Source organism: Dermochelys coriacea, chromosome 9 (assembly GCF_009764565.3).
Source record: "Dermochelys coriacea isolate rDerCor1 chromosome 9, rDerCor1.pri.v4, whole genome shotgun sequence".
Lineage (NCBI taxonomy): Eukaryota > Metazoa > Chordata > Testudines > Dermochelyidae > Dermochelys > Dermochelys coriacea.
Genome location: NC_050076.1, coordinates 80,514,242 through 80,527,418, shown reverse-complemented (window position 1 = coordinate 80,527,418; position 13,177 = coordinate 80,514,242). Strand labels below are relative to the sequence as shown.

General features: G+C 44.6%; 1 protein-coding gene across 1 annotated transcript in view; it reads left to right on the top strand.

Moving 5' to 3' along the window:
• Positions 1-13,177, top strand: part of AR (androgen receptor) — a 116,056-nt gene that overhangs the window by 11,894 nt on the left and 90,985 nt on the right. The window lies entirely within an intron of this gene.

The window sequence follows — 13,177 nt, the reverse complement described above, 5'->3', positions numbered from 1 at the left end:
GTCTGGTAATTGATAGTTTCCTATTGTAATTATATAATAAAAGTATAAAATAAAATAAAAAGTTTTTTGGACGCTGTTGAATCAGTATTTTCTGATAGCAAACTGTTCCATTGTAAAATGTTCATTCCACTTCAGTGAAAACTATTTGTTCCTTTGAGCCATTCTGATAGCTCCCAAGGAACTGTAGAGTAGGTGCATGACTCTGACCAATTAAACATCGTTAAATTCACCTCTGTGCTGACATTCCACACAAGAGCTATAGGCTTAAGTGGCACTTAAGTGATGTATACTCCCCCAAAACATCCACAAAGCCACCTCATTGTCCTTCATATCCCTCTTTAAACTTCTCCTTTGCCATGATGACAACAAACTTGACAATGCTTAGGCCGCTGGTCTGCTCAGATTGCTGCTTATCATACTTACTAATATTGTTTCATTGTTTCATTTTGTCCCCCTCTCCCTCCTGCATCTTTCCATATGCACCTTTTGTCTCTGTCTCTAGTCTTATACTTGGCTGGTAAGCTTTTGTCTTTTTTCTTCTGTATTTGTACAGCACCTAGCACAATGCAATCCTAGTCCATGATTGAGGTTCCTAGGTGTCACGCCAGTACAAATAATAAATAGTGCTTAATAGGGCTGTCAATTAATCACAGTTAACTCACACAATTAACTCAAAAAATTAATCGTGATTAAAAAATTAATCATGATTAATCGCAGTTTTATTCACACTGCTAAACAGTATAATACCAATTGAAATGGATTAAATATTTTTGGACATTTTTCTACACTTTCAAATATATTGATTTCAGTTGCAACACAGAATACAAAGTGTACAGTGCTCACTTTATATTATTATTTTGATTACAAATACTTGCACAGTAAAAATGGCAAACAAAAGAAATAGTATTTTTCAATTCACCTCATATAAGTACTGTGCTGTAGTGCAATCTCTTTATGCTGAAAGTGCAACTTACAAATGTAGAATTTTTAACATAACTGCACTCAAAAACAAAACAATGTAAAACTTTAGAGCCTACAAGCCCACACAGTCCTACTTCTTGTTCAGCCAATCTCTAATACAAACAAGTTTAGTTACATTTATGGGAGATAATGCTGCCCGTATCTTATTTACAATGTCACCTGAAAATGAGAACAGGCATTCACATGGCACTTTTGTAGCCAGCATTGCAAGGTATTTACGTGCCAGATATGCTAAGTCATTGTATGCCCCTTCATGCTTTGGTCACCATTCCAGAGGACATGCTTCCATGCTGATGATGCTCATTAAAAAAAATAATTCGTTAATGAAATTTGTGAATGAACTCCTTGGGGGAGAATAGTATGTCTCCTGCTCTGTTTTACCCACATTCTGCCATATATTTTAGGTTATAGTGGTCTCTGATGATGACCTAGCACATGTTGTTCATTTCAAGAACACTTTCACTGCAGATTTGACAAAATGCAAAGAAGGTACCAATATGAGATTTCTAAAGATAGCTACAGTACTCAACTGAAGGTTTAAGAATCTGAAGTGCCTTCCAAAATCTGAGAGGGATGAGGTGTGGAGCATGCTTTCAGAAGTCTTAAAAGAGCAACACTCCAGTGCAGAAACTTCAGAACCTGAACCACCATCAACAAAAAAAAAAAATCAACCTTCTTCTGGTGGCATCTGACTCAGATGATGAAAATGAACATGTGTTGGTCCGCACTGCTTTGGATCATTGTTGAGCAGAATTCGTCATCAGCATGGATGTGTGTCCGCTGGAATGGCGGTCGAAGCATGAAGAAACATGAATCTTTAGCGCATCTGGCATGTAAATATCTTGCGACACCAGCAACAACAGTGCCATGTGAACACCTGTTCTCATGTACAGGTGACATTGTAAACAAGAAGCTGGCAGCATTAGCTCCTGTAAATGTAAACAGACTTATTTGTCTGAGCAATTGGCTGAACAAGAAGTAGTACGGAGTGGACTTGTAGACTATAGTTTTACATTGTTTTATTTTTGAGTGCAGTTATTTTTTGTACATAATTCTACATTTGTAAGTTCAACTTGCATTACAAAGATTGCACTACAATACTTTTGTTAGGTAAACTGAAAAATAAAATTTCTTTTGTTTTTTCTTTTTTGTAATAAAAAATAAATATAAAGTGAACACTGTACACTTTGTATTCTATGTTGTAATTGATATCAATATATTTGAAAATGTAGAAAACATCCAAAAATATTGAAATAAATGGTATTCTATGATTGTTTAACAGTGCAATTAATCACAGTTAATATTTTTAATCATGTTTAATTTTTTAATCACGAAATTAATCGTGATTAATTTTTTAATCACTTGACAGCCCTAGTAATTAATAGTCTGTAGGTCTTGTGCAGAACCTCTGCTAATGTGGTAAATTTCCCCATGGAGCATTTTAATGTTAGAACATTACAAGGCAGTGTGAAGTCCTTAACAGAGTTATCACCTGTGCTGATTTTTCTGGATCTGTCCCACATTCTGCAAGTTAGCATCCTTAAAACCTAACACTTCTGAATATATTTTGTAATCGATGCAGCATCACGACACAAAGACTTTATCCTGCAAGGGCAACACTAAAGGCACGTCTACACTTAGAGCTGGGGGAGTGATTCCCAGCTCGAGGAGACATGCCTTCACTATCTGCGATCGAGCTAGCCTGCTAAAAATAAACAGTAGCCACAGTGGCTGGAGAAACTAGCTGTCGTGAGTATGTGCCTGCTGTCTTGCATGGGATCATACTCAAGGTAGCTAGCCCCTTCAGCCACTCAAGCCACCACGGTTACATGCTAGTTTTAGGATGCTAGCTCGATCCAAGCTAGTGCAGGGATGTCTCCTTGAGCTGGAAATTACACTGCTAGCTGAAAATGTAGATGCACCCTAAGAAGGAGGCAGCCCTTAGATGAACTCAGTTATCTGAAAAGTTTGTGAAGCCCTATCTTTCCCTGCTTTGTTTAAACTATTTTTTTTACTGTAAAGTGTGTTTTATGCTGTTGAAAATACCACAGTGACAGCCCAAGAAGCTGAAGTGCCCGTCACAGCACAGGAAGCTGCAGTGCAGCCTTCCCCAGCACCCATTGCTCTGTGAATACACCTCAGCTTTGACTTGGAAAAAACTAACTCTAAGATGGAGAGGGGGAGTTGAGTCCCTTGTCCCATTCAGTCCTCAGCCTGAAGCTGCCAACAAAGTCACTGCCAGTTTCTTAGGCTGGTTTTTGCGATGTGGACACGTACACTCTGAGAACTGAACTGAGGTTGTAAACTCATTCCTTGCTGCCCACCTAAAAGCTATCAGATGGTGACAGCTTTTGATCACTGCCCATCTGGCCCACCACTGAATTGGTGACCCAGAGATGAAGGATTTCATAGCCTATTGCCATCAAATAAAATGTAATTTTCTGTTCCTAACAGTCTCCTTTCAAATTTGATGGTCCTTCAGCAACTCTAGGATACATAGGCTGTGACTGCTGCAAAGCAAAGGTTTGCTGCATGAATGGTGGCCCCTTTGCTGCTGTTTCTTTTCCCAAATGGAGCTGAGGAGGCAGTGTGCAAGTGAGAAGAAGGGCAGATATATTTCCTATTGAAGTGAAAGACAATGTATTTCCAGTAAACAATTATGAAACAGATGCAAACATATTGTCTCTTTGCACTCATCTGACTGGTGCAGGAGTGCCATCCTTGTGTGTGCCTCTTGTTTTGCAATAGTAGCAATTGTTGGAATGCAAATCAAATTGCAGTATTTCACTCCATGTTACTGTATGGGGTTGAGAGGGAACTCAGAGTGTGACTTACTGGAATATGATCAGACTAATAATGGATTGATGCATTTTCACAGTGGCAAGAGTCTCCCCCATGTCTGGATCATTTTCCCCTCCTTTTCCACAGGCCTGCCATGGATTGGCAACTAAAATATCTTGGAAAGCATCTGAACCATATAAGACCTCCAATGCAGGAATGACTTACAGAAGTGGTGACGTTTGTAGGGTATTAACCTGGACAAAATCCTTTTTATGACAGTAGCATTTCACAGTGCAGTTGCCAACAGACAGAGTGAAGTGGGCAGGGATCGCAGAGGTACTGGCTGACTTCTGTTAACATTGTCTTTTTGAGCAAATCTTGAGGAACTCCCTGTGGATATGTTACAGACTCCCTGTGGATAGGTTGTGAGAGATGGGGCTTGGGGCGTGGAGAAGGAGAGATACATACCAAGCTTCTCTCATGTGCTTAAACTTACAGTAATCACCCTATAATAAAACAGTCACATTTCGGGTATATAGACCATGTCTGAGATTTCTCTCACTGATCCATTTAGCAGCTACACACTTCAAACCTTTCAAAGCATGACCATTATCCTCATTCCACTGTAACAAAGTGTATGGGTATAGGCAGTTAGGACTCAGATAGTAACTGTGTAGCCTAGTGCAGCGGACAGTTGATTAGGAATAATAAAACCTGAGCTCTGCTACTAGCCTGCTGGATTATCTGTGCCTCAGTTTTCCCATCTATACAATTGAGATGATGGTGCTTCCTTCCTTAGTAGAGTGCTTTTAAGATTTACCAATTAAAAGTGCTATGCAAAAGCTAAGTACTGTAAGGGAGTGGGGGCTAGGCAGTCTGGCCTAGTGGTCACAGTGGGCTGAGGTCTGCACACTAGGGGGTAGTCTCCAAGCAGGCACTGGAGGAATCACAAGAGTCAGGGTCACAGTGAGGCCAGAGGTGTTACAAGGCTAGAAGCAGGAATGAGGTTGGAGTCAGAGCACAACTATCACGCAAAACCTGGCATTGCAGTAAGTCAAAGTCTGCATGGTTGCTCACACTACTTCCTAGGGCAATCCCGGGGTTAAATAGGGCATTTGGCCAATCAAAGGGCTGCGGGGTACCATCACCCTGGGTCTCTTGGGCAGTACTTCCTGTGACACATACTCTCAACAGTGCTCCCTGGGTGTATTATTGTGTTGTCTCCTGGTGGCACTGTGGGATCAGCAGCTGTTTTAGATTCTGCCGACCTGTGGTTCTAGTTCCTGGATCCTTAAGGGTATTATTATCATTACCTAGCCATAGTAGCATCTCAGCTGCAAATCTACCTGATAACTACAACTACCTAAATGAGTACTAACTCCTACCAACATTTTTCTTTCTGTTTAAAAACATGGAAATTTGCTGACAAAAAGCTTGGTTACCACAGAGTTCAGATTGCCTGGTGGTGTCTCATGCCCTTCCCTGGGAAGGAGCTCAGCAACACTCAGACATCTGAGAAGCAAGAACTACAGAATTAAGGTGCGTGCCTGCACAACCTTAACTCTGTTCTCTTTGAGCAATGCCCCAGTAAGCATTCAGACTCTGCCTTTGCACTTTTCTGAATGCCCTTCACTCAAACTCTCAGCTCTGGTCTACACTACAGAGTTAGGTCAACACAAGGCAGTTTACATCGACCTAACTATGTACGTGTCTACACAAAAATTTGCTCCCGCTAACATAACTCACCCTCTACACTGACTTAATAACTCCACCTCCATGAGAGGCATAGAGACAATGTTGATGTAGTTAGGTCAACACAGTGCATTGCTTACATTGACTGTTGCTGGCTTTCAGAAGCCGTCCCCCACAATGCCCCACTCTGACAGTTGAGTCAGTGCAAGCGCTCCTGGTGAAAGTGTAGACACGCACAAGTGATGTAATTACTGTGGCAGCTGTATGCCAATGTAAATGAGGTTGACTTAAATTTGTGGTGCAGACATGTCTTTAGCCTGCTTCACAGAAATAACATCACATCTGCTAAATTGTACAGTCCCTTCAATCCCTTCACTCATATGCACACAATGTTATCAAACACTATAATCTTACTTTACCCATCCTTAAACTCATGGGCCACACTCCTATTCCACCTAACTGCCCCAGTGACAATCCCAATGGCAAGAAGACCCCTCTGTCCTGCTACTGACACAGCTGACCTAACTCTCTCAAGGTACACATGCATGTCCTTCCTTTGATCACACATACAGGGATCAAGGAGAGGGACTCAGCTTTTCAGAGGCGTATAGTCCCTCTCCACCGATTACCTCATGTCACAGTCACAACTCTGCTAAGCTGCTCTAACTAATCCCTCTACCATTCAGTGAAACTACACCTAACACTATGACCACAGCTGGAGTGCATGCAGATAACTCCCAGTAGCTGTTGCCAGCTCCAGAGGGGCAGAGTTCTGGTTGCATAGACATGTCACTTAAATCTTCATTTCCTGTTTTTCACAAATCTGGGTTTTGCTAATTCAACATTCTGGAAGGACATCATATATCCCTGTGGGCAATCTCAACTCTGCACTACCCAAGTTTTTTTTGTCAGTGATAATATAGATTGATTGATCCCTTAATAGATAAGGGAATGGCTGCACTGCTAAAGATTTATTTTCAATTGAGTACATGACATCATATTTATTTTGTACCCTTTGGCAGCACAGTTTGTTATAATGATGCATTATGCGTACCTTATCCTTGCTTTCCACTCCTCCTATTCAGCCCTGGAGAATCCCGATTGCTGCAGACAATTGTTGTGTAAAGGAGAGGAGTAGCTGGATGCTGGGGTTTTGCTTGAGGTGGTGGGCAAAAGCAAATGTAATGAATACCCCAATCATGTATTCAATGTGGAATGTACCTGCTTATCCACAATCATCAAGGATTAGCCCTCAGCATGCAGACCGGGTTCTTACAAGGAATAGCAGTTGTTGTTTTGCTGTGGATCAGAGTTTTAAACTACAGTTAATACAAAGTGTAACTTAAGAGTAAACTTTGTATATGAGTAATAGGATACAAAGTCATTTCATCAAGTATACAAAAGTACATTTGTTTTCTTGTAGTTGTCTTGTGGTTTAATATCTTCTGCATAGACATTTATGCTAGGATATAATAAAATAAGTTATGACTGAATAATTGACTGAAAAAGTTCATTTTGCTATTTTTGTGAGAGGTAAATCCCACGTTTTGAGTTTAAAAAACAAAACCTGATGGCTTTCAATAGCCCTTTTAGCTGCAGCTGAGTTAGCATTTAACTGTCACGGAGAGGCAATGTGACCAAGAGACTAGAACGCTGCACCGACACTCTAGAGAGCTGTGTTCTGTTATAACCTCTGCAACTGGCTTGCTGAGTGACCTTAGTGAAGTCACTTCATGGCTTTGTGCCTCATTTTCCTTGCTTATACAATGTGGATAATGAGACCTCCTTTGTAAAACACTTTGAGTTCTACAGATGGAAAGTTCTATATAAGAGCTAGATATTATTATCACCTACTAAACCTGCTAAAGCATTGGTAACAGGTGGCCTTATGAACTTCCAGTTAGAGTTTTAGACTAGAAAGCAGAAGTTTTGTTTCAAGAATGAGGAGGTCACCAGTGAATTTTCTTTTCCTTTCGCCGTCCCTCCCCCCCACTTCAGTTCAGTGGAAAACAACATAGCTGCCTGATGTCCTATTCACTGCCTGTTTAGTGAGGATGTTTGGTTAGCAAAATTGTTTGCTGGGGAGCCAGCTGAGGAATCATACAAATTAACATTTTGATGTAATGACATCAAATGAATCCCAGTGATTTCCCAAGTGTCCAGTGACAATTAAAAGAATAACAAAGTGACACTGAGAATATACAGGGATTGATACTCAGATTGCAGTTGGTTTAAGGCAAACCCAATCTGGAGCTCAAAAAGGTTGGCAGTTATCCAAATTAAGTGCTGATTTTGGATAACTCTACTGCAGCTTTTTACCAGGTTTTATTTTTTTTCTGGTTTCCTGTAGGTAATTTACGTATGTAGACTCAGAGTCTCCTCTGCCTAGTGGCACATGAAACAACCTATTTTCCCTCTTGCCGTCTGTCCTTGGCAGCAGCCATTGCTTTTCACATCACAAAGTCTATGACTGTGCAGAAAGAAGTGGGGATAGTAGGCCTTACCCCAGTAACAGTCTTAATCCATTCTGTGTCTCCACTGTTTGTCCTAACGCAGCACACAGACTCGTCATACAAAGCTGTGATCATAGTACCAGACTTTGCTGGGATTCCTTAGCATCTCAGGGTCTTCCAAAGGGCTTATCTGTGACACCTGTGATGAGTCTCAGAGCACCTACGATTGTCAGTCACCATGTTACCCCGGCCTCCAGCGAGAAGGAGTTGTGCTTGTGGTAGCTGGGTGTCAGCTCCTTGGCAGCACCAGTCCTTCAGCCACTCAAACTCTCTCCTGTGAGCTCTGTCAGCCCTAACTTTTCCTTGCAGGCTAACAACAGGTGCACCCCAGTCCCTGAGCCCCCTTGAATTGTTCTGCTGTGATATACAGCCCCTGACACTGGCTACTCACAGAAATTCCAGATCCTCTGAACCAACAGTAGTGTACCCCAGTTTTACCTTAAACCGTACTTGTGAGCATTCACAACAAAACAAAAGGAGGGTTATTTAAAAAAGAATAAGGAATTAAGTAGAAATTAGAGTGTGGTGCAAACAAATACAAAACAAAATAATAAACAAAAACCTGGGTCTACACTTATCAATAGTTACCTTTCCTAGCTAGTAAAGTAGGTTCTCCCTCCCCCCAAAGTTCAACCTGTTGCAGAGCTGGCTGGTTTTGAAAAACCAGGAACCAAACATGGGTGAAAGCCCCTGTGCTCCACAGGGTGTTTGCTCAGTAAATGGATACAGAGTGCTTCCCCCTCCAATGTGTTACACTGAAAACAGCCTTTTGTTTCTAGTCAGACAGACTGTCTTGTAAAGTTTCTTTTTTTAATCTTTATGTTGTGTGACAAAGCTCTGTCCTTGCCTCCGTGGGTCCCGCGTTTCCTGGTGGATTTCGCTAGCCTCAGAGGCTCACTGTGACCCTCCACGTAACCCTTCTTGCTCTAGAGACAAGGGTCACAGTCTACTGAGCCATTTTCATCATAAGCCAGCAAGGGAGGTGAGGAGAAGTTATCCTTCCTTACACAGTCTCTGTTGTTTCCCAGTCTCAGTGATTAATCAGGGGGCAAAGGTGTGTGGGGGGGGAAGCCCGGCCCACCCTCTACTCCGGGCTCCAGCCCAGGGACACTAATAGTATCAACTATGGTAGCTGACCTTTTAGAAACATGACATATACAATTCCCTGAGCCACTTCTCCCACAGCAGCCTTACCTCAGGGCCTCCTTCCTTGTACCTGATATGGTGTGTACTACTCAGCCTTTCCAACCGCCCAACTTCTTCCCACAGCTCCTGACATGCCCTCCCACCTGACTAACTGGGAGGCTTTTAACTAGTTTCAGCCAGCCCCTGATTGGCTTCAGCTGTCCCAATCAACCTAGCCTTCTCCCTGCCTTCTGGAAAGTTCTTAATTGGCCCCAGGTGTCTTAATTGACCTGGAGCAGCTGCCATTTCACTTATCCTGGTACCAGGGATTTGTTTAGCCTGGAGCTAATATATCTATCTCCCACTACTCTTCCATCGCCATCTGGCCTTGCCCCGTCACATATCCCCCGCCTCTGCTCAATACCATAGAGTTGGGCAACTTGGGACGCCAGGCAGTATGCTCGTGACAGACCATCAGCGTTGCCATGGTGGCATCCAGCCCTGTGCCATATGCGGAACTGAATGGTTGGAGGGATAAGAACCACCTGGTGACTCTTGCATTCTTTTCCTTATTCCGCTGCATCCGCTGGAGGGGTGCATGGTCCGTCACAAGAGTAAATCGCTGGCCTAAGAGGTAATAACGCAGTGTCTCCATAGCCCATTTGACACCAAGGCATTCTCTCTCGACTACTGCATATTTCTGTTCTCTTGGGAGAAGCTTTCTGCTTAGACAGAGGATTGGGTGTTCCTCTTCTCCCACCATTTGCGACAGAACTGCTCCAACCCTACCTCAGAAGCGTCTGTTTGTAAACTAAATTCCCTGTTAAAGTCCGGGGCTATGAGTATGGGGTCATTACAGAGGGGTGTCCGAAGGTCGCTTTACCAATCCACTTTACCATGTCTGGACCTCAGGCCTTCACCAGGTCCGTTAAGGGACTTGCCCTAGTGGCGAAGTGGGGAATAAACTGTCGGTAGTAGCCTACCATGCCTAGGAACGCATGGACCTGCTTCTTTCGGGTTGGCCGGGGCCAGTTTTGAATTGCCTCTAGCTTATTCGTTTGGGGCTTCACTATGCCTCTTCCCACAATATATCCCAGGTACCTAGCCTCTGCTAGCCCTATGGTGCATTTAGCGGGATTAGCAGTAAGGCCAGCCCACCTTAAGGTGCGCAGTACTGCCTCAACTTTCTCCAAGTGGGTTCCCCAATCTGGCGTATGGATGATGATATCATCTATGTATGCAGCTGCATAACTAGTATGGGGGCGCAACAGCTTATCCATGAGGTGCTGGAATGTGGCTGGGGCCCCATGTAGCCCAAAAGGGAGGACGGTGCACTGGAATAGCTCATCCGGGGTAGAGAATGCTGTCTTTTCTTTAGCTTCTTTGGTCAGAGGAATCTTCCAATATCCTTTTGTCAGATCCAGTGTAGTCAAGTGTAGTCAAGAATCAGGTACTACCCAGTCGGTCAACCAGTTCGTCGATGCGTGGTATGGGGTATGTATCAAACTGGGATATTTCATTCAGTCAGCGAAAGTCATTACAGAATCTCATGGTACTGTCAGGTTTAGAGACTAGAACAATTGGACTGGACCACTGACTGTAAGATTCTTCAATAACCCCTAATTCTAACATTTTCTTTACTTTGGCCTTGATTTCCTCTCTTTTGGCTGCTGGGATTCGGTAGGGTCTCAATGTTACCTTGGCCCCGGGAATCGTGCGGATATGGTGATAGGTCTCAGTTGTCCGCCCTGGTTTTGTAGAGAACACATCTCTGTTGCGATTAATCATGTCGGCTGCCTTGATCTTTTGGATCGGCATCAAGTCGGATGATATCCTCACTTGCTCGTGTAAGTTATCCTCCTGGGGAAGGATCTCCTGCATGACTAAGCATGTCTCTCGATCGTGCCAAGGTTTTAGAAGATTGATGTGGTAAATTTGCTCCGATTTCCGGCGGCCTGGCTGCCGCACCTTATAGTTCACCTCTCTCATGGCTTTGATTATATCGTAGGGTCCCTGCCACTGGGCCAACAGTTTACTTTCTGCTGTGAGCACCAATACCATCACCTGATCCCCTGGTTGGAACCGTTGAAACTTCGCTTGGTGGTTATAATGGGCTCATTGGGTCTCCTGTGCTCTCTCCAAGTGTTCCCATGCAAAGGGCGTAACTCGGGCTATCCGATCTCTCATCTGCAGTACATGCTCAACTATGTTTCTTCCAGGATTTGGCTCCTCTTCCCAGGCTTCTCTGGCTATATCCAATATGCCCCGAGGGTGGCGCCCATATAGTAGTTCGAATGGAGAGAAACCCGTGGAGGCTTGCGGAACCTCCCGGATGGCGAACATGAGATAAGGTAATAGAGTATCCCAATCTTTCCTATCCTGGCTTACCACTTTCCTGATCATGGCCTTGAGTGTCCTATTGAAGCTTTCCACAAGGCCATCCGTTTGCGGGTGGTATACAGAGGTCCGTAGGGCTTGTACATGGAGCAATGAACAGAGATCTTTCATCAACTTGGACATGAAAGGTGTCCCTTGATCAGTCAATATCTTCTTGGGTAGCCCAACCCAGGCAAAGATCTATACTTGCTCCTTAGCTATTGTCTTGGAAACTGTGTTGCGCAGGGGAACAGCTTCTGGGTACCGGGTTGCATAATCCAGTACAACAAGCACGTTGGTGGCCCCGAGCTGTCTTCTCTAGTGGCCCTACCAGATCCATGGCTATCCGTTCAAAAGGAACCTCTATTATTGGAAGAGGTATCAAAGGAGCCCACAAGTGCGGGCGAGGGCTATGTAACTGACACTCCAGAGAAGAGGTGCAGTATCACCGGACATCTTCATGTACTCCTGGCCAGAAGAACCTCCGCAGGATCCGTGCCTGGGTTTTCTCTACCCTTAGGTGTCCTCCAAACAGGTGACTGTGGGCGAGACTCAATATGGCTTTTTGATGTTTTTGTGGCACCAGAAATTGTTGTATCTCTTGCTCCTGCATTTGCACTACGCGGTATAGGAGATCTTTCTTCACTATAAAGTAAGGTCCGGGACCCCGGACCTTCCCATCCACAGGTATCCCATCGATCTCGGCCACCTCTTTCTTATCATATCTGGGGTCCTCCGCCTGGTCCGCCCAAAAGTCTCTCTCCCGGGACTAACCTGCCCAAGCTCCCAGAGGCCGGCTTCTGCTTCATCCAATGGCTCGCTGCCGTCATGGCTGGGGGCAGCTTCTGGCTCACCTTCTGTGGTGGAAGTTTCTCTGTTGGCTGCTCGCATCCATCTGCCTACTAAGGAGGTCTTCTGGCCCTGGGTCAGGATCCGGGTTCCCAAGGCCTTCAGGGCCTTCCTCTCCTTTTTTTGTCTTCCGGCTCTTTCTGGGGGCTGAGAACAGATCCTGAGAAATCTCAGCGAACACCGGGGGTTGACATTCCCCCGGTGACGAGTCGCTGTCCTCAGGGTCTCCAGCCTCTCCGGGGGGAGTAAATTATCAAACCCTGGATAGTCCCTCCCAATGACTACAGGATATGGGAGTTTAGGAACTATGCCCATGGTCACCTCAATGGGGTTTTCCTGAACCTCTGTCTCCACTGGGATGGTGGGGTAATGGCTCACGGCCCCATGCACGCACGTCACTGCTACGCGTTTAGCTTGTAGCAGCTGACTATTTTTTACCCGATATGAGGGTGATAGCACTCCCAGAGTCCACAAGCGCTGTAGTCTCTGCTCCATTTATCCTCACTGGCCTGGTGTAATTATGCGGGGCTAATGCAACCCCTGCGAGGTGGATAAGGGAGCATGGGACCTCCCAATCCCCCAAGTTACATTGCAAAAGCTCCTTGATGCTGGGACACTGTGCTGCTATGTGTCCCCACTCCCCACATGCATAACATCTATAATTGCTTTTAATCACTCCCCTATCCCGGGGGCTTGGGGGTTTAGTCCCGGGGCTCCCCCCACTCAGGCCAATCCCTTCCTTCTGGGATCCCCGCTGGTTTTCGGCCCCCCCCTTCTTCCACCTAGGACTCCCCAGGGATTTGGCTGCCCAGCCTTCCAGGGTTGGGGTCGGGTGCTTGCTTCGAAAGGGGCCTTCATTG